Genomic DNA, 25,390 nt, shown 5'->3' on the forward strand with positions numbered 1-25,390 from the left:
ACTGCTATGTTGGTGTTAGACGTGCGTCCGGTATCCGCCATTAGTGCAGTGGGATTTAGACAATTGATGGAGGTAGTGTGTCCCCGGTTCCAAATCCCGTCTAGATTCCACTTCACTAGGCAGGCGATACCGAGACTGTACAGAAACGTCAGAAAAAGTGTCCTCAGTGTCCTGAAAAATGCCGTTGTACACAATGTCCACTTAACCACGGACATGTGGACAAGTGGAACAGGGCAGACTAAGGACTATATGACTGTGACAGCCCACTGGGTAGATGTATCACCTTACGCAGCAACAGCAGCAGCGTCACCAGTAGCAGCATCTCAGAAACGCCAGCTCGTTACAAGGCAGGCTACGCTGTGTATCACCGGTTTCAGTAAGAGGCACACCGCCGACAACCTCTTAGAGAAACTGAGGGAAATCATCGCCCAGTGGCTTACCCCACTTAGACTCTCCTGGGGATTTGTGATATCTGACAACGCCACCAATATTGTGCGGGCATTACATCTGGGCAAATTCCAGCACGTCCCATGTTTTGCTCACACAATAAACTTGGTGGTGCAGAATTTTCTGAAAAGCGACAGGGGCGTGCAGGAGACGCTTTGGGTGGCCCGAAAAATTTTTGGCCACTTTCGCCATTCAGCGACTGCGTGCCGAAGACTGGAGCGCCAGCAAACACTCTTGAACCTGCCCCGCCATCACCTGAAGCAAGAGGTTGTGACGCGGTGGAACTCAACCCTCTATATGCTTCAGAGGATGGAGGAGCAGCAAAAGGCCATACAAGCCTATACATCCACCTATGACATAGGCAAAGGAGGGGGTATGCACCTGACTCAAGCGCAGTGGAGAATGATTTCCGTGTTGTGCAAGGTTCTCCAGCCCTTCGAACTTGCCACACGTGAAGTCAGTTCAGACACAGCCAGCTTGAGTCAGGTCATTCCCCTCATCAGGCTTTTGCAGAAGCAGCTGGAGAAAGTGAAGGAGGAGCTAAGACGGAGCGATTCCGCTCGGCATGTGGGACTTGTGGATGAAGCCCTTCATTCGCTTTGCCAGGATTCCAGGGTGGTCAATCTGTTGAAATCAGACCACTACATTTTGGCCACCGTGCTTGATCCTAGGTTTAAAGCCTATGTGGTGTCTCTCTTTCCGGCCGACACAAGCCTGCAGAGGTGCAAAGACCTGCTGGTGAACACACTGTCAGCTGAAGCGGAACGTGACACGTCAACGGCTCCTTCTTCATTTTCTCCCGCAACTGGGGCTGCCAGGAAAAAACTTAGGTATCCTAAGCAACCCGCTGGCGGTGATGCAGGGCAGGCAGGACCAAGTTTGGACATCTGGTCCGGACTGAAGGACCTGGCAACAATTTCTGACATGTCTACTGTCACTGCATATGATACTGTCACCATTGACAGAATGGTGGAGGATTACATCGGTGACAGCATCCAAGTAGGCATGTCAGACAGTCCATACCTGTACTGGCAGGAAAAAGAGGCAATTTGGAGGCCCCTGTACAAGCTGGCTCTATTTTACCTGAGTTGCCCCCCCTCCAGTGTGTACTCCGAAAGAGTGTTTAGTGCAGCCGGGAACCTTGTCAGCAAAAGGCGTAGGAGGTTGCTTCCACAGAATGTGGAGAAGATGATGTTCATCAAAATGAATTATCAGCTCTTCCAGGGAGACCAGCCTCCAGAAGGTACAGAGGGACCTGTGGTGGTGGATTCAAGTGGGGACGAGTTAATACTTTGTGAGGATGAGGATGTACACACTGAAGAGGGTGAGGAATCGGTGGATGAGGAGGATGAGGATGACATCTTGCCTCCGTAGAGCCAGTTTGTGCAGGGACACATTAATTGCCAGCTTGTTTTGTGGGGGCCCAAACGAACCAATCATTTCAGCCACAGTTGTGTGGCAGACCCTGGCGCTGAAATGATTGATTTGTTAAAGTGTGCATGTCCTGTTTATACAACATAAGGGTGGGTGGGAGGGCCCAAGGACAATTCCATCTTGCACTTCTTTTTTTTCTTTGCATTATGTACAGTTTGGGGCCTAGTTTTTCTAACTGCCATCCTGTCTGCCACTGCAGTGTCACTCCTAGATGGGTCACGTGTTTGTGCCGCCCACTCGTGTCGCTTAGCATAGTCATCCAGCTACCTCGGTGCAACCTTTTGGACATGAAAACACTATTGTGAGGTGTGAGGTGTTCAGAATAGACTGGAAATGAGTGGAAATTAAGGTTATTGAGGTTAATAATAGCATAGGAGCAGAGAAACCAACAAATTCTGTGATTTTAGCTGTTTTTATGCTTTTTAAAAAAAAAATACAGATCCAAAACACAAAACCCAGAACGCAAAACACGGAAGGGTGGTTTTGGCAAAACCAATCCAGATCCAAAACACGAAGAAAGATCCAGATCCAAAACCAAAACACAAAACACGAAAAGTGGCCGGTGCACACCCCTAATATATATATATATATATATGTGTGTGTATGTATTTTATATATATATATATATATATATATACATACACAGTATATATTTGTGTGTGTGTGGAAACCACCATGTAAGAATCCTGCATTGCCCCTGGTATGGGTCTGATGTTAGTGATTATTACGCTATGTTACCCATGTATACTGATGTGAGAATGGGGAAGTGAGCGTCCTTATGTCAGGCTGCGATCACATTGCGAATGGAAACATTTACATATCCCCGCTGATATTAGCAACTGCATATAAGCAGAATTGCGCTCCGTAGTAAATCAGGCCTTGAGACCCCTCAAGTGGGTTGTGTGCGACAATCAGAGCGGCGCTCTCATTAATCAGGGCGATGCCACTGTGGGTAATCAGGGCAATGCCGCAGTGGGTAATCAGAACGATGCCACTGTGGGTAATCAGAACGATGCCGCTGTGGGTAATCAGAACGATGCCGCTGTGGGTAATCCGGGCGATGCCGCTGTGGGTAATCAGAATGATGCCGCTGTGGGTAATCAGAACGATGCCGCTGTGGGTAATCCGGGCGATGCCGCTGTGGGTAATCAGAATGATGCCGCTGTGGGTAATCAGAACGATGCCGCTGTGGGTAATCCGGGCGATGCCGCTGTGGGTAATCAGAGCGATGCCGCTGTGGGTAATCAGAACGATGCCGCTGTGGGTAATCAGGGCGATGCCGCTGTGGGTAATCAGGGCGATGCCGCTGTGGGTAATCAGGGCGATACCGCTGTGGGTAATCAGAACGATGCCGCTGTGGGTGATCAGGGCGATGCCGCTGTGGGTGATCAGGGCGATGCCGCTGTGGGTAATCCGGGCGATGCCGCTGTGGGTTGGTTATCTGACATGGCTTCTCATGTGTGACCATGGCTTTACCTGGAGAAGATGAGGAAAGAAGTACTGTACATAAATTGGGACTTAGGAAACTAATACATTGGAGAATGGCGGCTAAAAGGACTTTTTATTGTACTGTTAATTTATATTTTCCTATGTGGTGCAACAGGATTCAGCAGGCCCTGGACGCGTGGGCATGCTGATGCTTATAGTTCTTATAGTTCATATCCTTATGTCAGGCTGCGATCACATTGCGAATGGAAACATTTACATATTCCCGCTGATATTAGCAACTGCATATAAGCAGAATTGCGCTCCGTAGTGAATCAGGCCTTGAGACCCCTCACGTGGGTTGTGTGCGACAATCAGAGCGGCGCTCTCATTAATCAGGGCGATGTTGCTGTGGGTAATCAGAGCGACGCCGCTGTGGGTAATGAGGGCAATGCCGCAGTGGGTAATCAGAGCGATGCCACTGTGGGTAATCAGAACGATGCCGCTGTTGGTAATAAGAACGATGCCGCTGTGGGTAATCAGAATGATGCCGCTGTGGGTAATCAGGGCAATGCCGCTGTGGGTAATCAGAACGATGCCGCTGTGGGTAATCAGAACGATGCCGCTGTGGGTAATCCGGGCGATGCCGCTGTGGGTAATCAGAACGATGCCGCTGTGGGTAATCAGGGCGATGCCGCTGTGGGTAATCAGGGCGATGCCGCTGTGGGTAATCAGAGCGATGCCGCTGTGGGTTGGTTATCTGACATGGCTTCTCATGTGTGACCATGGCTTTACCTGGAGAAGATGAGGAAAGAAGTACTGTACATAAATTGGGACTTAGGAAACTAATACATTGGAGAATGGCGACTAAAAGGACTTTTTATTGTACTGTTAATTTATATTTTCCTATGTGGTGCAACAGGATTCTGCAGGCCCTGGACGCGTGGGCATGCTGATGCTTATAGTTCTACAAGCACCAGTGTGCTCTGGTAGTCATAGGTATATTGGCACTGGTATAACAATAAAAAACGGGAACTTTTTTGCTCAGCGCTCCTCCTAGTGCTCCTCCCACTGCTTCCTAGTGCTCCTCCCACTGCTCTTCCTAGTGCTCCTCCCACTGCTTCCTAGTGCTCCTCCCAGTGCTCTTCCTAGTGCTCCTCCCAGTGCTCTTCCTAGTGCTCCTCCCAGTGCTCTTCCTAGTGCTCCTTCCACTGCTCCTCCCAGTGCTCTTACTAGTGCTCCTCCCAGTGCTCTTCCTAGTGCTCCTCCCAGTGCTCTTCCTAGTTCTCCTCCCAGTGCTCCTCCCTGTGCTCCTCCCAGTGCTCTTCCTAGTGCTCCTCCCAGTGCTCTTCCTAGTGCTCCTTCCACTGCTCCTCCCAGTGCTCTTCCTAGTGCTCCTCCCAGTGCTCCTTCCACTGCTCCTCCCAGTGCTCTTCCTAGTGCTCCTCCCAGTGCTCTTCCTAGTGCTCCTTCCACTGCTCCTCCCTGTGCTCCTCCCAGTGCTCTTCCTAGTGCTCCTCCCAGTGCTCTTCCTAGTGCTCCTTCCACTGCTCCTCCCGGTGCTCTTCCTAGTGCTCCTTCCACTGCTCCTCCCAGTGCTCTTCCTAGTGCTCCTCCCAGAGCTCATCCCAGTGCTTCCTAGTGCTCCTCCCAGTGCTCTTCCTAGTGCTCCTCCCAGTGCTCTTCCTAGTGCTCCTCCCAGTGCTCCCATTTCACCAGCAGGTGACTGACAATGACCCATGTGTGAATAAAAATGATAATAGTGAAAAAATGGCGCTTTGGGGCCCACATAAAATATACAAGCGGCAGTAATGCTCATTCCTTGGGGTATATAAAGCTCAGTGATAACCTGGGTCTGTGTCTTACTGATGTTCTTCTCAGTTTACTTGTTAGATCTAAACTTGTCTGTTATGAAGAACACAGGAAAGTATTGTAGCATGAAACGGGGTCAGCGCCGCCATCCGGGCGGGACTTTGTACTTTATACAGACAGCAAAAGAGAGAATGTGAGGAATGTACTTTCCAGGGGTTTATTGTTACTTGGGATGAATATTCTTCCGGTTCTATGGTCAGTGTATCAATAAAGCCAGGTACAGGGCCCGACCCTCTCTCATGTATAAAGCTGGCGTAGATGCCTGGGAACGCACGCTTCCATTTCCCCTCAGCCAGTCCTGTTTCTGCGCCTCCTCTGCCTTTCTCATTACTTTCCCTCTATCAGTCATCTACATTCTCCTCACATTTCCATTATTACTGAGATTACAGCTCTGAGCCAGCGGAATTGTAGCTGTAACCCCCTGTTCCTCATTGTGGGGACTGATGATGGAATCATGTAGTGATAGTATTGTACCATGATGCCAGTGATGAGGATTTATGGACCAGGCTGGCAGAGGGGGGTCTGTGAGTGATGGGGGCTCACTCATCACATACACTGTCCAGACCCACGTCTGTCATTATGGGATTGGTGTGTGTGGCACAGCTGTGGGCAGGGCCGCCATCAGGGGGGGGGGGGGCTGCGGGGACTCCAGTCCCGGGCCCGCAGAGAGAGGGGGCCCGGGGAGCGGAAGGGTGACGTTGTGGAATGCAGTGATGGGCGGTACCGCACATCACTGCTGGAAGGCATCGGGGGCAGCCAAAGGAGAAAAGTCACTGGCTGGTATTTAATACATGGAGCCGTCCGCAAGCCAATCACAGCAACTCGCGGAACGGCAGTCAGCCAATCAGCAGCAGCCGCTGCTGATTGGCTGCAGTTCCGCGAGCCAATCACAGCTCGTGGAACAGCAGCCAGCCAATCAGCAGCGGCTGCTGCTGATTGGCTGGCTGCCGTTCCGCGAGTTGCTGTGATTGGCTTGCGACCGGCTCCATGTATTAACTGCCACCGAGACTCTCCTCCTCCTCTCTGGCAGCTGCCGGTGCATCCACCAGTGACAGGCGGTACCGCACATCACTCTGCGCTGAGGGGGCTCCCAGAGTCACGGAGATGGCCGAGTGTCCAGGTAAGTTTGGGCTCTGTTGTAGGGAGGGAGTGCCTAATTTATGTATTATATACAGTGTGTGTGTGTATATATATATAATATAATCATACACCTACATGTGGGTAAGTGCTGTTATATTACTTGCTGTGCTGACACTTACATTTGCATGCTCTTAATTTAATATAGCTAAGCACCAGAGGCTTTTGTTTGTTGTATGTATGTTATGTATATGTATATGTGTATGTATATGTGTATGTATATGTGTATATATATATATATATATATCTATATATATATACACACACAAAACATCTTGTGCTTAGATATGTTAAATTAAAAACATGCAAATAAAAATGTCAGCACAGCAAGTAACATAACAGCACTTGCAGAGGGCGGTGTGCAGAAGGAGGTGTGCAGAGGGCGGTGTGCAGAGGGAGGTGTGCAGAGGGATGTGCAGAGGCGGTGTGCAGAGGGAGGTGTGCAGAGGGAGGTGTGCAGAGGGCGGTGTGCAGAGGGAGGTGTGCAGAGGCGGTGTGCAGATGGAGGTATGAAGATGGAGGTGTGCAGAGTGCGGTGTGCAGAGGGAGGTGTGCAGAGGGCAGTGTGCAGAGGGAGGTGTGCAGAGGGCGGTGTGCAGAGGGAGATGTGCAGAGGGTGGTGTGCAGAGGGCGGTGTGCAGAGGGAGGTGTGCAGAGGGTGGTGTGCAGAGGGTGGTGTGCAGAGGGCGGTGTGCAGAGGGCTGTGTGCAGAGGGCGGTGTGCAGAGGGCTGTGTGCAGATGGACGCGTGCAGAGGGCGTACAGATGGCGGTGTGCAGAGGGCGGTGTGCAGAGGGCGATGTGCAGAGGGCGATGTGCAGAGGGTGGTGTGCAGAGGGTGGTGTGCAGAGGGCGGTGTGCAGAGGGCTGTGTGCAGATGGACGCGTGCAGAGGGCGTACAGATGGCGGTGTGCAGAGGGCGGTGTGCAGAGGGAGGTGTGCAGAGGGAGGTGTGCAGAGGGCGGTGTGCAGAGGGCGGTGTGCAGATGGAGGTGTGCGGTGTACAGATGGAGGTGTGCAGAGGGCGGTGTGCAGAGGGCGGCGTGCGGTGTGCAGAGGGCGGAGGGCAGAGGGCGGTGTGCAGAGGGAGGTGTGCAGAGGGCGGTGTGCAGAGGGAGGTGTGCAGAGGGCGGTGTGCGGTGTACAGATGGAGGTGTGCAGAGGGAGGTGTGTAGAGGGCGGTGTGCAGAGGGCGGTGTGCAGATGGAGGTGTGCAGTGGGCGGTGTGCAGAGGGCGGCGTGAAGAGGGAAGCGTGCAGAGGGCTGTGTGCAGAGGGAGTTGTGCAGATGGAGGTGTGCAGAGGGCGGTGTGCAGAGGCGGTGTGCAGATGGAGGTATGAAGATGGAGGTGTGCAGAGTGCGGTGTGCAGAGGGCGGTGTGCAGAGGGAGGTGTGCAGATGTAGGTGTGCAGAGGGCAGTGTGCAGAGGGAGGTGTGCAGAGGGCGGTGTGCAGAGGGAGGTGTGCAGAGGGCGGTGTGCAGAGGGAGGTGTGCAGAGGGCGGTGTGCAGAGGCGGTGTGCAGATGGAGGTATGAAGATGGAGGTGTGCAGAGTGAGGTGTGCAGAGTGCGGTGTGCAGAGTGCGGTGTGCAGAGGGCGGTGTGCAGAGGGCGGTGTGCAGAGGGAGGTGTGCAGAGGGCGGTGTGCAGAGGGCGGTGTGCAGAGGGCGGTGTGCAGAGGGAGGTGTGCAGAGGACGGTGTGCAGAGGGAGATGTGCAGAGGGCGGTGTGCAGCGGGCGGTGTGCAGAGGGCTGTGTGCAGAGGGAGGTGTGCAGATGGACGCGTGCAGAGGGCGTACAGATGGCGGTGTGCAGAGGGCGGTGTGCAGAGGGCGGTGTGCAGAGGGAGGTGTGCAGATGGCGGTGTGCAGAGGGCGGTGTGCAGATGGAGGTGTGCGGTGTACAGATGGAGGTGTGCAGAGGGCGGAGGGCAGAGGGCGGTGTGCAGAAGGCGGTGTGCAGAGGGAGGTGTGCAGAGGGCGGTGTGCAGATGGAGGTGTGCGGTGTACAGATGGAGGTGTGCAGAGGGCGGTGTGTAGAGGGCGGTGTGCAGAGGGCGGTGTGCAGATGGAGGTGTGCAGTGGGCGGTGTGCAGAGGGCGGCGTGCAGAGGGCGGCGTGCGGAGGGCGGTGTGCAGAGGGCGGTGTGCAGAGGGCGGTGTGCAGAGGGAGGTGTGCAGAGGGCTGTGTGCAGAGGGTGGTGTGCAGAGGGAGGTGTGCAGAGGGAGGTGTGCAGAGGGCGGTGTGCAGAGGTGGTGTGCAGATGGAGGTATGAAGATGGAGGTGTGCAGAGTGCGGTGTGCAGAGGGAGGTGTGCAGAGGGCGGTGTGCAGAGGGAGGTGTGCAGAGGGCGGTGTGCAGAGGGAGATGTGCAGAGGGTGGTGTGCAGAGGGAGGTGTGCAGAGGGAGGTGTGCAGAGGGAGATGTGCAGAGGGTGGTGTGCAGAGGGAGGTGTGCAGAGGGCGGTGTGCAGAGGGAGGTGTGCAGAGGGCGGTGTGCAGAGGCGGTGTGCAGATGGAGGTATGAAGATGGAGGTGTGCAGAGTGCGGTGTGCAGAGTGCGGTGTGCAGAGGGAGGTGTGCAGAGGGCGGTGTGCAGAGGGAGGTGTGCAGAGGGCGGTGTGCAGAGTGAGGTGTGCAGAGGGCGGTGTGCAGAGGGAGGTGTGCAGAGGGCGGTGTGCAGAGGGAGATGTGCAGAGGGTGGTGTGCAGAGGGCGGTGTGCAGAGGGAGGTGTGCAGAGGGAGATGTGCAGAGGGTGGTGTGCAGAGGGTGGTGTGCAGAGGGTGGTGTGCAGAGGGCGGTGTGCAGAGGGCTGTGTGCAGATGGACGCGTGCAGAGGGCGTACAGATGGCGGTGTGCAGAGGGCGGTGTGCAGAGGGCGATGTGCAGAGGGTGGTGTGCAGAGGGTGGTGTGCAGAGGGCGGTGTGCAGAGGGCTGTGTGCAGATGGACGCGTGCAGAGGGCGTACAGATGGCGGTGTGCAGAGGGCGGTGTGCAGAGGGAGGTGTGCAGAGGGAGGTGTGCAGAGGGCGGTGTGCAGATGGAGGTGTGCGGTGTACAGATGGAGGTGTGCAGAGGGCGGTGTGCAGAGGGCGGCGTGCGGTGTGCAGAGGGCGGAGGGCAGAGGGCGGTGTGCAGAGGGAGGTGTGCAGAGGGCGGTGTGCAGAGGGAGGTGTGCAGAGGGCGGTGTGCGGTGTACAGATGGAGGTGTGCAGAGGGAGGTGTGTAGAGGGCGGTGTGCAGAGGGCGGTGTGCAGATGGAGGTGTGCAGTGGGCGGTGTGCAGAGGGCGGCGTGAAGAGGGAAGCGTGCAGAGGGCTGTGTGCAGAGGGAGTTGTGCAGATGGAGGTGTGCAGAGGGCAGTGTGCAGAGGGCAGTGTGCAGAGGGCGGTGTGCAGATGGATGTGTGCAGAGGGCGGTTTGCAGAGGGCGGTGTGCAGAGGGAGGTGTGCAGAGGGAGGTGTGCGGTGTACAGATGGTGTGCAGATGGCGGTGTGCAGAGGGCGGTGTGCAGAGGGAGGTGTGCGGTGTACAGAGGGAGATGTACAGAAGGCGGTGTGCAGAGGGTGGTGTGCAGTGGGCGGTGTGCAGATGGAGGTGTGCAGAGGGCGGTGTGCAGATGGCAGAGGGCGGTGTGCAGAAGGCGGTGTGCAGAGGGCGGTGTGCAGAGGTAGGTGTGCAGAGGGCGGCGTGCAGAGGGCGGCGTGCAGAGTGAGGCGTACAGAGGGAGGCGTGCAGAGGGAGGCGTGCAGAGGGCGGTGTGCTGATGTAGGTGTGCAGAGGACGGTGTGCAGAGGGAGATGTGCAGAGGGCGGTGTGCAGAGGCGGTGTGCAGATGGAGGTATGAAGATGGAGGTGTGCAGAGTGCGGTGTGCAGAGTGCGGTGTGCAGAGGGAGGTGTGCAGATGTAGGTGTGCAGAGGGCGGTGTGCAGAGGGCGGTGTGCAGAGTGCGGTGTGCAGAGGGAGGTGTGCAGAGGGAGGTGTGCAGAGGGCGGTGTGCAGAGGGAGGTGTGCAGAGGGCGGTGTGCAGAGGCGGTGTGCAGATGGAGGTATGAAGATGGAGGTGTGCAGAGTGCGGTGTGCAGAGGGAGGTGTGCAGAGGGAGGTGTGCAGAGGGCAGTGTGCAGAGGGAGGTGTGCAGAGGGAGGTGTGCCGAGGGCGGTGTGCAGAGGGAGATGTGCAGAGGGCGGTGTGCAGAGGCGGTGTGCAGATGGAGGTATGAAGATGGAGGTGTGCAGAGTGCGGTGTGCAGAGGGCGGTGTGCAGAGGGAGGTGTGCAGATGTAGGTGTGCAGAGGGCAGTGTGCAGAGGGAGGTGTGCAGAGGGCGGTGTGCAGAGGGAGGTGTGCAGAGGGCGGTGTGCAGAGGGAGGTGTGCAGAGGGCGGTGTGCAGAGGCGGTGTGCAGATGGAGGTATGAAGATGGAGGTGTGCAGAGTGCGGTGTGCAGAGTGCGGTGTGCAGAGGGAGGTGTGCAGAGGGCGGTGTGCAGAGGGAGGTGTGCAGAGGGCGGTGTGCAGAGTGAGGTGTGCAGAGGGCGGTGTGCAGAGGGCGGTGTGCAGAGGGAGGTGTGCAGAGGACGGTGTGCAGAGGGAGATGTGCAGAGGGCGGTGTGTAGCGGGCGGTGTGCAGAGGGCTGTGTGCAGAGGGAGGTGTGCAGATGGACGCGTGCAGAGGGCGTACAGATGGCGGTGTGCAGAGGGCGGTGTGCAGAGGGCGGTGTGCAGAGGGAGGTGTGCAGATGGCGGTGTGCAGAGGGCGGTGTGCAGATGGAGGTGTGCGGTGTACAGATGGAGGTGTGCAGAGGGCGGAGGGCAGAGGGCGGTGTGCAGAAGGCGGTGTGCAGAGGGAGGTGTGCAGAGGGCGGTGTGCAGATGGAGGTGTGCGGTGTACAGATGGAGGTGTGCAGAGGGCGGTGTGTAGAGGGCGGTGTGCAGAGGGCGGTGTGCAGATGGAGGTGTGCAGTGGGCGGTGTGCAGAGGGCGGCGTGCAGAGGGCGGCGTGCAGAGGGCGGCGTGCGGAGGGCGGTGTGCAGAGGGCGGTGTGCAGAGGGCGGTGTGCAGAGGGAGGTGTGCAGAGGGCTGTGTGCAGAGGGTGGTGTGCAGAGGGAGGTGTGCAGAGGGCGGTGTGCAGAGGTGGTGTGCAGATGGAGGTATGAAGATGGAGGTGTGCAGAGTGCGGTGTGCAGAGGGAGGTGTGCAGAGGGCGGTGTGCAGAGGGAGGTGTGCAGAGGGCGGTGTGCAGAGGGAGATGTGCAGAGGGTGGTGTGCAGAGGGAGGTGTGCAGAGGGAGGTGTGCAGAGGGAGATGTGCAGAGGGTGGTGTGCAGAGGGAGGTGTGCAGAGGGCGGTGTGCAGAGGGAGGTGTGCAGAGGGCGGTGTGCAGAGGGCGGTGTGCAGATGGAGGTGTGCAGAGGGCGGCGTGCAGTGTGCAGAGGGCGGTGTGCAGAGGGCAGAGGGCGGTGTGCAGAGGCGGTGTGCAGATGGAGGTATGAAGATGGAGGTGTGCAGAGTGCGGTGTGCAGAGTGCGGTGTGCAGAGTGCGGTGTGCAGAGGGCGGTGTGCAGAGGGAGGTGTGCAGAGGGCGGTGTGCAGAGTGAGGTGTGCAGAGGGCGGTGTGCAGAGGGAGGTGTGCAGAGGGCGGTGTGCAGAGGGAGATGTGCAGAGGGTGGTGTGCAGAGGGCGGTGTGCAGAGGGCGGTGTGCAGAGGGAGGTGTGCAGAGGGTGGTGTGCAGAGGGTGGTGTGCAGAGGGCGGTGTGCAGAGGGCTGTGTGCAGAGGGCGGTGTGCAGAGGGCTGTGTGCAGATGGACGCGTGCAGAGGGCGTACAGATGGCGGTGTGCAGAGGGCGGTGTGCAGAGGGCGATGTGCAGAGGGCGATGTGCAGAGGGTGGTGTGCAGAAGTCGGTTGCAGAGGGCGTACAGATGGCGGTGTGCAGAGGGCGGTGTGCAGAGGGCGGAGGGCAGAGGGCGGTGTGCAGAAGTCGGTGTGCAGAGGGAGGTGTGCAGTGGGCGGTGTGCAGAGGGCGGTGTGCAGATGGAGGTGGCGGTGTACAGATGGAGGTGTGCAGAGGGCGGTGTGTAGAGGGCGGTGTGCAGAGGGCGGTGTGCAGATGGAGGTGTGCAGAGGGCGGCGTGCAGAGGGAGGCGTGCAGAGGGCTGTGTGCAGAGGGAGTTGTGCAGATGGAGGTGTGCAGAGGGCAGTGTGCAGAGGGCGGTGTGCAGATGGATGTGTGCAGAGGGCGGTTTGCAGAGGGCGGTGTGCAGAGGGAGGTGTGCAGAGGGAGGTGTGCGGTGTACAGATGGTGTGCAGATGGCGGTGTGCAGAGGGCGGTGTGCAGAGGGAGGTGTGCGGTGTACAGAGGGAGATGTACAGAGGGCGGTGTGCAGAGGGTGGTGTGCAGAGGGTGGTGTGCAGTGGGCGGTGTGCAGATGGAGGTGTGCAGAGGGCGGTGTGCAGATGGCAGAGGGCGGTGTGCAGAAGGCGGTGTGCAGAGGGCGGTGTGCAGAGGTAGGTGTGCAGAGGGCAGTGTGCAGAGGGCGGCGTGCAGAGGGCGGCGTGCAGAGGGAGGCGTACAGAGGGAGGCGTGCAGAGGGAGGCGTTCAGAGGGCGGCGTGCAGAGGGCGGTGTGCAGAGGGCGGTGTGCAGAGGGAGGTGTGCAGAGGGCGGTGTGCAGAGGGAGGTGTGCAGATGGCGGTGTGCGGTGTACAGATGGAGGTGTGCAGAGGGCGGTGTGCAGAGGGAGGTGTGCAGAGGGCGATGTACAGTGGGCGGTGTGCAGAGGGCGGTGTGCAGAGGGCGGTGTGCAGATGGAGGTGTGCAGAGGGCGGCGTGCAGTGTGCAGAGGGCGGTGTGCAGAGGGCAGAGGGCGGTGTGCAGAGGGCGGTGTGCAGAGGGCGGTGTGCAGAAGGCGGTGTGCAGAGGGCGGTGTGCAGAGGACGGTGTGCAGAGGGCGGTGTGCAGATGGAGGTGTGCGGTGTACAGATGGAGGTGTGCAGAGGGAGGTGTGCAGATGGACGCGTGCAGAGGGCGTAGAGATGGCGGTGTGCAGAGGGTGGTGTGCAGATGGAGTTGTGCAGATGGAGGTGTGCAGAGGGCGGTGTGCAGATGGAGGTGTGAAGAGGGCAGTGTGCAGAGGGCGGTGTGCAGAGGGCGGTGTACAGATGGTGGTGTGCAGATGTAGGTGTGCAGATGGAGGTGTGCATAGGGCAGTGTGCAGAGGGAGGTGTGCAGAGGGAGGTGTGCAGAGGGCGGTGTGCAGATGGAGGTGTACGGTGTACAGATGGAGGTGTGCAGATGGAGGTGTGCAGAGGGCGGTGTGCAGAGGGCGGTGTGCAGAGGGAGGTGTGCAGAGGGCGGTGTGCAGAGGGCGGCGTGCAGTGTGCAGAGGGCGGTGTGCAGATGGAGGTGTGCAGAGGGCGGTGTGCAGAGGGCGGTGTGCAGAGGCGGTGTGCAGAGGGAGGTGTGCAGAGGGCGGTGTGCAGAGGGAGGTGTGCAGAGGGCGGTGTGCAGAGGCGGTGTGCAGAGGGAGGTGTGCAGAGGGCGGTGTGCAGATGGAGATGTGCAGAGGGCGGTGTGCAGAGGGAGGTGTGCAGAGGGCGGTGTGCAGATGGAGGTGTGCGGTGTACAGATGGAGGTGTGCAGATGGAGGTGTGCAGAGGGCGGTGTGCAGAGGGCGGTGTGCAGAGGGAGATGTGCAGAGGGCGGTGTGCAGAGGGCGGTGTGCAGATGGAGGTGTGCGGTGTACAGAGGGAGGTGTGCAGAGGGCGGTGTGCAGAGGGAGGTGTGCAGAGGGCGGTGTGCAGAGGGAGGTGTGCAGAGTGCGGTGTGCAGATGGAGGTGCACAGAGGGCGGTGTGCAGATGGAGGTGTGCGTGGGGATTTAATATGCATTTCTGTAACATGGGCCTAATTCAGAGATGTGCACTAATGCTGCCGCAGCTGTTAATATATGCTAATGCAACAGCGGTCGGGACTTGTATTGAGACGCCCACAAGAGCCCTCGCAGCTGTTCGCAACTATACGCGCAAACGCAGCATCGGACGCAGATCAGGCAAACGCCAACTCCCCGAGTACAGCTGGGTACACACTAGATGATTTTATGAACGATTTGGCCGATACTGATGCATTGTAATGACAAATCGTTCATATCGTCACTATGCAGCATGGCCCCCGCCGTCGTTCCATCGCTGCTGCCATCGTCCAGTATGTATGCACTATGGACCTGATTCATACCCTGTCGCTAAGTTGCGCTCGATCTGAGCGATTTTCCTCCGTCTGAGCATGCGTATAATTCCCAGTGCGCGTGCGCAAGCCAGTCTTTGCGATGTAATTTTGGTTGCTCGTAAGCCACTATCAGGTCGCTGCTTTGAGTGATGGGTGGTAACAGGAGAAGGTGCATGTGAACGGGGGAGTGGATGTGCAAACGCAGGCGTGTCAGGCCGTCAAAACGCCGTGTAAAGGGCGTGCATAATTAGCAAAGTAGCGTCATGGTACACGTCACCTGCCTGTATGTCAGGCCGCACTGATCGCTGTGCTTGCGGTGGGGAAAGACAACCTCAAGGGCTGCGAGCAGCTCCGATGGCTCTCCATGTTCCCGATTAATCCTACAGTTCCTGGAGATGACGTGTACTGCGAGTGGCAAGGGGGCGTCTTTATACACTTGCGAGCGCACTTTGCCATAGCTCGCAAAGACATAAAGGGTGCCCATACACGACGCAATGCGAGCGCTTCATTTAAATATCCAGCCCCTTTTGCCAGCGAACGGCCGCAATTTGTGATCAGGTCTGAATGAGCTCCAATGTCACTATGCAGCATGGCCCCCGCCATTGTTCCATCGCTGCCGGCATCGGTTACCGTCACTAGCGACATCGCGCTGGGTACACATCGTCCAGTGTGTATGTCACTATGCAGCATGGCCCCCGCCGTTGTTCCATCGCTGCCGGCAGCGGGTACCGTCACTAGCGACATCGCACTGGGTACACATCGTCCAGTGTGTATGTCACTATGCAGCATGGCCCCCACCGTCGTTTCATCACTGCCGGCATCGGGTACCGTCACTAGCGACATCGCGCTGGGTACACATCGTCCAGTGTGTATGTCACCCACACTGCGAATGCAGACTCGCCGCGTGTGACTACGGTCTTGTACCGTGACTCAGATGTATGCGCAATGGCAAAAAATCGCTCCATTTGCAAAAACATCATAGCGTAAATCTCAGGCCCCATAAACGGACTCAGATGCATCTAACGCTTAGAGAAAGAGGGAAACGTGCGAGCCTTGGCGGCGTACAGTAAGGGCCTCATCCCCCTCGTACAGACCTCAGGGGAGCCACGTGGGTGACAGCAGGCGTTTCTCTGGTGGGTGTAACATACTGATGACGACTCTGGCGATCGGCAGCCACTTCTGTCCCTCCTGCTGTATATAGATCATTAATGTGACTGCTATTATATAACGTAGCGCCCATCCAATCACAGTACTTGGCTGATATTTGCATTCATTAATAACACTTCTATCATTTGCATACGGTGTTTCAGGGCCTGATTCAGAGATGGACATAATGGTGATTACGGCGCAGATCAAGCGATTATTTGCCACTGCACGTCCGTATAAATCACACGGCGCCTGCGCAGCGATCGCACCGCGATTACGGATGCACAGAGGATCCACTTACAGTGTGAGTGACAGGTAGTTTCGGGGTGGTAACGGGAGGTGGTCAGGAAGACGCAGGCGCGTCTGACGGTTAGGACGCCGGTACATGGGCACGCATAAATTAGCCCTTGCGATTTCCTGCGTAGCATGAGAGCCCTCTGCGTGTCAGGAGGCGAGTCAGCTGGTCAGACCGGCCGCAAGGGCAAGTTGGGCGCTCGATGTGCGTCAGTGTTGCGATATTTACGCAGGTAAGCGACGTCGTACGCATGTGAGAAGGCAGCGGAGGACGTCATTACGCCCGGGTGATCTTTGGAACCATTAGCATGTTTTTGCAGCTGCGCTGCGTACGAAACCACAGCGGCATTGCGCATTAGCGTCCATCCCTGCATCAGGGCCTCAGTATGATATTACATTGTATACACATTGGGTAATGTTACTATGGGGCCTACTTACCATTAATTATTAGTGGCTTATTAGTGGGGGGGGGGTTAACCGCAAATATTTAGTATCACCCCCATGTATGAAAGTGGGACCACAGTGGATATCTCCGATACCGCAGCCCCCGTGGGATGCTGGCAGATTGAGGCGAGGAGCGTATTGTATATTACATGTCGTTTTGAATCTTGGTTGCGTCGCAGACGCAGCGAAATACCGCTCACCGCGTACCAGAGACGCTAAGCGGCGACACTAACCGCTCAGGAATTGTATTTACACAGGTACAGTCACAGAGGGAGCGCTGTGGAATTTGGCGTGAGGTAACGTCGCGTCCGCTGCGTCGTAGCACTTCTTATACAGATTCAGGCTCCGGGAAGTGGTAATATGAAAACGCTCGTTTCAGCCTTCCCCTTGTGCATTAGCGCTATCCGGAGAGTGCGGCCCTGAGACGCCAACTTTCACTGCCCGTGGACGGAGCAACTCTGCCTGTTCTGAACAATCCACAATCGGCGCACCATGGAGAGCGCCAGCCGCCCTTGCACCAGCCAATGACAGGCGCGGTGTCTCCTTCTCAACTCTGTATAAACATGGCGTCCGTGGCTCTGCCGCGCTCACAGACACTCCCACAACACGCCCATGAGACAGACTTTATTTTTGCGCATATTTCAGGGTCATCGCCCAGGAAAGCGCATGGTTTTAACTTTCTGCTCCTAAAGCCAGTGATCCCGTGTGTAACAGCGTACACTCAGTGGTATACAGGCGCCATAGGGGTTTTCAGTATTTTTTTTTGCGCAGTGCCAAATAATCGCTCAACCCTGCCAACATCGGTATTGTGTTCAGGTTCCGTCCGCCTATGAATCGTGCCCTCAGTCACACAGATGTACAAACGTCGCACACCCCATTGATTAGTGTACGCTAGCAATGCAGTTATGTCGCTACCGGTTGTTTATGTGAATAACTTGCAAATTTTGCGCAAAAAAAGAAAAGTGCTCGGCGTATCCTAGTCGCACGGATCGGGCGTACAGAGAGGGGCTATTTAGTGCAGCTGAAGCCACGGTTTAAAAGGACACATCTGTATATATTTATTTTCAGTGATATAAGCTGCATATATACATACTGTAGCTATCTATATACTGCTGTGTTGTTATGATTGGATGGATCTGTGCCGTGTTGTTAGGATTGGATGGATCTGTGCCGTGTTATGATTGGATGGATCTGTGCCGTGTTGTTATGATTGGATGGATCTGTGCCGTGTTATGATTGGATGGATCTGTGCCGTGTTGTTATGATTGGCTGGATCTGTGCTGTGTTATGATTGGATGGATCTGTGCTGTGTTATGATTGGATGGATCTGTGCCGTGTTATGATTGGATGGATCTGTGCCGTGTTATGATTGGATGGATCTGTGCCGTGTTATGATTGGATGGATCTGTGCCGTGTTATGATTGGATGGATCTGTGCCGTGTTGTTATGATTGGATGGATCTGTGCTGTGTTGTTATGATTGGATGGATCTGTGCCGTGTTATGATTGGATGGATCTGTGCCGTGTTGTTATGATTGGATGGATCTGTGCCGTGTTGTTATGATTGGATGGATCTGAGCCGTGTTGTTATGATTGGATGGTTCTGTGCTGTGTTGTTATGATTGGATGGCTCTGTGCCGTGTTATGATTGGATGGATCTGTGCCGTGTTGTTATGATTGGATGGATCTGTGCCGTGTTGTTATGATTGGATGGATCTGAGCCGTGTTGTTATGATTGGATGGATCTGTGCCGTGTTATGATTGGATGGATCTGTGCTGTGTTGTTATGATTGGATGGATCTGTGCCGTGTTGATATGATTGGATGGATCTGTGCCGTGTTGATATGATTGGATGGATCTGTGTCGTGTTGTTATGATTGGATGGATCTGTGCCGTGTTGTTATGATTGGATGGATCTGTGCCGTGTTATGAATGGATGGATCTGTGCCGTGTTATGATTGGATGGATCTGTGCCGTGTTGTTATGATTGGATGGATCTGTGTCGTGTTGTTATGATTGGATGGATCTGTGCCGTGTTGTTATGATTGGATGGATCTGTGCCGTGTTATGAATGGATGGATCTGTGCCGTGTTATGATTGGATGGATCTGTGCCATGTTGTTATGATTGGATGGATCTGTGTCGTGTTGTTATGATTGGATGGATCTGTGCCGTGTTATGATTGGATGGATCTGTGCCGTGTTATGATTGGATGGATCTGTGTTGTGTTGTTATGATTGGATGGATCTGTGCCGTGTTGTTATGATTGGATGGATCTGTGCCGTGTTGTTATGATTGGATGGATCTGTGCTGTGTTGTTATAATTGGATGGATCTGTGCCGTGTTATGATTGGATGGATCTGTGCCGTGTTATGATTGGATGGATCTGTGCCGTGTTGTTGTTATTGGATGGATCTGTGCTCTGTTATGAATGGATGGATCTGTGCCATGTTGTTATGATTGGATGGATCTGTGCCATGTTGTTTTGATTGGATGGATCTGTGCCATGTTATGATTGGATGGATCTGTGCTGTGTTTTTATGATTGGATGGATCTGTGCCGTGTTGTTTTGATTGGATGGATCTGTGCCGTGTTGTTATGATTGGATGGATCTGTGCCGTGTTGTTATGATTGGATGGATCTGTGCCGTGTTATGATTGGATGGATCTGTGCTGTGTTGTTATGATTGGATGGATCTGTGCCGTGTTATGAATGGATGGATCTGTGCCGTGTTATGATTGGATGGATCTGTGCCGTGTTGTTATGATTGGATGGATCTGTGCCGTGTTATGATTGGATGGATCTGTGCTGTGTTGTTATGATTGGATGGATCTGTTCCGTGTTATGATTGGATGGATCTGTGCCGTGTTGTTATGATTGGATGGATCTGTGCCGTGTTATGATTGGATGGATCTGTGTTGTGTTGTTATGATTGGATGGATCTGTGCCGTGTTATGATTGGATGGATCTGTGTCGTGTTGTTATGATTGGATGGATCTGTGCTGTGTTGTTATGATTGGATGGATCTGTGCCGTGTTATGTTTGGATGGATCTGTGCCGTGTTATGATTGGATGGATCTGTGCCGTGTTGTTGTTATTGGATGGATCTGTGCCGTGTTGTTATGATTGGATGGATCTGTGCCATGTTATTATGATTGGATGGATCTGTGCCGTGTTATGATTGGATGGATCTGTGCCGTGTTGTTATGATTGAATGGATCTGTGCCGTGTTGTTTTGATTGGATGGATCTGTGCCGTGTTATGATTGGATGGATCTGTGCCGTGTTGTTATGATTGGATGGATCTGTGCCGTGTTATGATTGGATGGATCTGTGCTGTGTTGTTATGATTGGATGCATCTGTGCCGTGTTATGAATGGATGGATCTGTGCCGTGTTATGATTGGATGGATCTGTGTTGTGTTGTTATGATTGGATGGATCTGTGCCGTGTTATGATAGGATGGATCTGTGCCGTGTTGTTATGATTGGATTAGGGAGGGGCGTGTGATAGAGACACTGATAAAGGGAAGTATAGACCGTATACAGGTACAGTCATTAGGGAGGGGCGTATGATAGAGACACTGATAAAGGGAAGTATAGACCGTATACCGCTACAGTCATTAGGGAGGGGTGTGTGATAGAGACACTAATAAAGGGAAGTATAGACCGTATACAGCTACAGTCATTAGGGAGGGGTGTGTGATAGAGACACTAATAAAGGGAAGTATAGACCGTATACAGCTACAGTCATTAGGGAGGGGCGTGTTATAGAGACACTAATAAAGGGAAGTATAGACCGTATACCGCTACAGTCATTATGGAGGGGCGTGTGATAGAGACACTAATAAAGGGAAGTATAGACCGTATACAGCTACAGTCATTAGGGAGGGGTGTGTGATAGAGACACTGATAAAGGGAAGTATAGAGACCGTATACAGCTACAGTCATTAGGGAGGGGCGTGTGATAGAGACACTAATAAAGGGAAGTATAGACCGTATACAGGTACAGTCATTAGGGAGGGGTGTGTGATAGAGACACTAATAAAGGGAAGTATAGACCGTATACAGCTACAGTCATTAGTGAGGGGCGTGTGATAGAGACACTGATAAAGGGAAGTATAGACCGTATACAGGTACAGTCATTAGGGAGGGGCGTGTGATAGAGACACTGATAGAGGGAAGTATAGACCGTATACAGCTACAGTCATTAGGGAGGGGCGTGTGATAGAAACACTGATAAAGGGAAGTATAGAGACCGTATACAGCTACAGTCATTAGGGAGGGGCGTGTGATAGAGACACTAATAAAGGGAAGTATAGACCGTATACAGCTACAGTCATTAGGGAGGGGTGTGTGATAGAGACACTAATAAAGGGAAGTATAGAGACCGTATACAGCTACAGTCATTAGTGAGGGGCGTGTGATAGAGACACTGATAAAGGGAAGTATAGACCGTATACAGGTACAGGCATTAGGGAGGGGCGTGTGATAGAGACACTGATAAAGGGAAGTATAGACCGTATACAGGTACAGTCATTAGGGAGGGGCGTGTGATAGAGACACTGATAAAGGGAAGTATAGACCGTATACAGGTACAGTCATTAGGGAGGGGTGTGTGATAGAGAAACTAATAAAGGGAAGTATAGAGACCGTATACAGGTACAGTCATTAGGGAGGGGCGTGTGATAGAGACACTAATAAAGGGAAGTATAGACCGTATACAGCTACAGTCATTAGGGAGGGGCGTGTGATAGAGACACTAATAAAGGGAAGTATAGACCGTATACAGCTACAGTCATTAGGGAGGGGCGTGTGATAGAGACACTGATAAAGGGAAGTATAGACCGTATACAGCTACAGTCATTAGGGAGGGGTGTGTGATAGAGACACTGATAAAGGGAAGTATAGACCGTATACAGCTACAGTCATTAGGGAGGGGCGTGTGATAGAGACACTGATAAAGGGAAGTATAGACCGTATACAGCTACAGTCATTAGGGAGGGGTGTGTGATAGAGACACTGATAAAGGGAAGTATAGACCGTATACAGCTACAGTCATTAGGGAGGGGCGTGTGATAGAGACACTGATAAAGGGAAGTGTAGACCGTATACAGCTACAGTCATTAGGGAGGGGCGTGTGATAGAGACACTGATAAAGGGAAGTATAGAGACCGTATACAGCTACAGTCATTAGGGAGGGGCGTGTGATAGAGACACTGATAAAGGGAAGTATAGAGACCGTATACAGGTACAGTCATTAGGGAGGGGCGTGTGATGGGATTGGGGATCTTGTATTGTTGTTCTATTGTTCTCCAATTTATCACTTATTTGTAATTATTCTGGATGGCTACAAATTGTGCCTCTTCCTCAGTGTAAGTCATACTACACCTATTCCATACATGCCCCCATCCCCTCTGTGCCCCCCACCACCATCAGTCTGTTTCCTGTCCATGCTGGGGACGTTGTGACGGAGGTTACTGGGTGCCCCATATATCTCACTGGTATTAATTCCTACAGAATTCTCACCAATATTGGCTCAGACTATAACATGGCGGCCTCCTCTGTGTTTAGGTGACAGACTCGCTTTGGTGTACTGTGCAGCATGAAATAAAATTATACCTGGTATTAATTAATTAACCTGACGCTGAGAGGGCTGATGGTCATCTCCTTCCCATGCTGAGTCATGTGAGGGTGGTTGCCTGCGCGGTCCCTCCTATATACAATTAGATAACCCAGGGGACGGAGTGACTGCGCGTTTATACCACCGGGGCTGGAGGGGACATAACAAATACGTAGCATTCTGCGTTTTTTTTTCCTGGGGATTTATTTTAGTATATAGAACCTAGGCCCTCATTCAGAGCCGCTCGCAATTAGCGCTCGCTCGTTCAGAAAAAGGGGGTGGCTATTCAAATGAACCGCACGCTCCTTGCGGTCTGTTGCCACCTCCATGTCTGAACGAGCGAACAAAACATGTGCTCGTTTATTTGATAAAAACGCCCCCTGGCCGCTCGCATCCTACGTCATGTCCGCTATTTATTAGATTAATCGAGTACATCGACCAGGGTATGAGCTGCTCGCTATTCTTGTGGTTGGTGTTTCCTACCACAATTTTGCGAGCAGTTCTGGCTAAAAAAAACCCCAGTGACGTGGTCAATGACGCTGCTGTTTTAAATATGCACACCCATAAAATGCCCGTTTTGACCTTTAAGCACGCCTGCGATCGGATCTCCACTCCCCATTTTCAAGCACCTTCCCCTGTTACCACCCACATACGCCTCAACCTGTCACTCAAATTATCAGGCATTCGCTATTTTGCGAGCACATGAATTTCGGCCGCACTAACTGGGTCGCGCATACGTATAACGATCCGTACGCATGCGCAGTTTGGCAAACATCGCTCGGAGCGAACGAGCTGCCGCTTACGAGTGGATCTGAATCAGGCCCCTTGTTTTTTACTGCCTGAGTTTGCTGACCTTCATATTACCGTACATGGCTGCTTTTGGCCCGGCTACACCCATGCATGCTTGTACACAGACCTGGCACCTCTACAGTCTGCACTAAACCAGGCCCCAGGAATCTGCTCTGCACGATCGGATAGGTGGAACTATAGGAGAGGTTTCATTCAGTATCTGATCTAGAAGACAGACCTAGGGGTCTATTTACTAAGCAGACAGAGTGAAAAGTGATCAGAAAGTGATAAGGTACCAGCCAATCAGCTCCCAACTGTCATTTTTCAAACACAGCCTGTGAGATGACAGTTGGGAGCTGATTGGCTGGCACCTTATCACTTTCTTATCACTTTTCACTCTGTCTCCTAGCACTGTTTAGTAAATAGACCCCCTAGTATCCAAGTTTAATAAAGACTTGAGGTATTTTTGTTTCACGCGAGTTACCCGTGGTGGCATAGCTCGTTACCCTGTGCCTGAGAAGATGCCACACCTGGACGCTGTTTAATGAATGAACTCTGTCTCTTTCCATGAAACCAGACACCTCAAACTTCAAGGAACAACTTCTTTCATGTCCTGCCAGACGCTCCTGGGAAGTGCTGGCTCTGCAGGAGGCACTGAGGGTGCAGCTAATGATCAGATTGTGTGCATGGGGTTACCCTGGCACAACCACGTCACATAGCCTTTTATCATGTCACTCTCATTGTCACCTTACATTGGAAGAGCAGCTCTGGCTTCTGGGGTGAAACTGATCATAAATAAAAAGTGAAAGGTAATAAGGTGGGAAGCTGCATGCCAGACCTGTGTGTGGTGTGTATTGCTGTATTCTACTCACCAGGTGGCGCCCTTTCACTGCTATCACTTATTTCATTGTAATGTTAGTTAGACATTGATGTAAATGAACTCAATCTCTGTAGCTGTGTAATGTGAGATGCAATCTGGCAGGAACATGACAAATCATTTTAATAAGACAAATGCTGTTCATTTTTGCTTTATATATTCCTCTGAATGATTCATGTCCAATCATTTTTAACTTTTAAATAATGCACTTAAAATCCGTTTTGTTTTCTTCATGCGTGCCATCACCACAATCGTGACCGTTGTCCAGCCAGTCTCTCCTTACAGCACATAGCGGGTCTTTCTTAGGTCATTCCTTTCCCTACGTCCTTATATCAGGGAGAGGAGCGTCCTCCAACCAGCCCTTATATCAGGGAGAGGTGTGTCCAACCAGTCCTAATATCAGGGAGATGAGTGTCCTCCAACCAGTGCTTATATCAGGGAGAGGAGTGTCCAACCAGTCCTTATATCAGGGAGAGGGGTGTCCTCCAACCAGTCCTTATATCAGGGAGAGGTGTGTCCAACCAGTCCTTATATCAGGGAGAGGAGTGACCTCCAACCAGTCCTTATATCAGGGAGAGGCGCGTCCTCCAACCAGTCCTTATATCAGGGAGAGGCGCGTCCTCCAACCAGTCCTTATATCAGGGAGAGGAGTGTCCTCCAACCAGTCTTTATATTAGGGAGAGGAACGTCCTCCAGCCAGTCTTACATCAGGGAAAGTAGTGTCCTCCAACCAGCCCTTCTATCAGGGAGAGGAGCGTCCTCCAACCAGCCCTTCTATCAGGGAGAGGAGTGTCCTCCAACCAGCCCTTCTATCAGGGGAGGAGTGTCCTCCAACCAGTCCCTATATCAGGGAGAGGAGTGTCCTCCAACCAGTTCTTGTATCAGTGAGAGGAGTATTCTCCTACCAGTCCTTCTATCTGTCCTTATATCAGTGAGAGGAGTATTCTCCAACCAGTCCTTATATCTGTCCTTCCATCAGGTAGAGGAGTGTTCCCGAACCAGTCCTTCTATCTGTCCTTATATCAGTGAGAGGAGTATTCTCCAACCAGTCCTTCTCTCTGTCCTTCTCTCAGGAAGAGGAGTGTTCTCCAACCAGTCCTTCTATCTGTCCTTATATCTGGAGAGGAGTATTCTCCAACCAGTCCTTATATCTGTCCTTCCATCAGGGAGAGGAGTATTCCCGAACCAGTCCTTCTATCTGTCCTTATATCAGTGAGAGGAGTGTTCTCCAACCAGTCCTTCTATCTGTTCTTATATCAGGGAGAGAGTGTTCTCCAACCAGTCCTTCTATTTGTCCTTATATCATGGAGAGGAGTGTTCTCCAACCAGTCCTTCTATCTGTCCTTATACCAGGTAGAGGAGTATTCTCCAACGAGTCCTTCTATCTGTCCTTATATCATGGAGAGGAGTGTTCCCCAACCAGTCCTTCTATCTGTCATATCATGGAGAGGAGTGTTCCCCAACCAGTCCTTCTATCTGTCCTTATATCATGGAGAGGAGTGTTCCCCAACCAGTCCTTCTATCTGTCCTTATATCATGGAGAGGAGTGTTCTCCAACCAGTACTTCTATCTGTCCTTATATCAGAGAGAGGAGTGTTCTCCAACCAGTCCTTCTATCTGTCCTTATATCATGGAGAGGAGTGTCTCCAACCAGTCCTTCTATCTGTCCTTATATCAGGGAGAGGAGTAT

General features: G+C 53.4%; 1 protein-coding gene across 1 annotated transcript in view; it reads left to right on the top strand.

The window, feature by feature from the left end:
* The first annotated feature begins 6,205 nt into the window (after positions 1–6,205).
* LOC148453827 (dystrobrevin beta-like) overlaps positions 6,206–25,390 on the top strand; it is a 32,047-nt gene continuing 12,862 nt past the window's right edge. The window contains exon 1 of the mRNA XM_088461643.1: positions 6,206–6,298. The gene's annotated coding sequence lies outside the window, so the exon portion shown is untranslated. The remainder of the gene's footprint in view (positions 6,299–25,390) is intronic.

Source organism: Taudactylus pleione, unplaced genomic scaffold (assembly GCF_031769625.1).
Source record: "Taudactylus pleione unplaced genomic scaffold, aTauple2 ptg001085l, whole genome shotgun sequence".
Classification (NCBI taxonomy): Eukaryota; Metazoa; Chordata; class Amphibia; order Anura; family Myobatrachidae; genus Taudactylus; species Taudactylus pleione.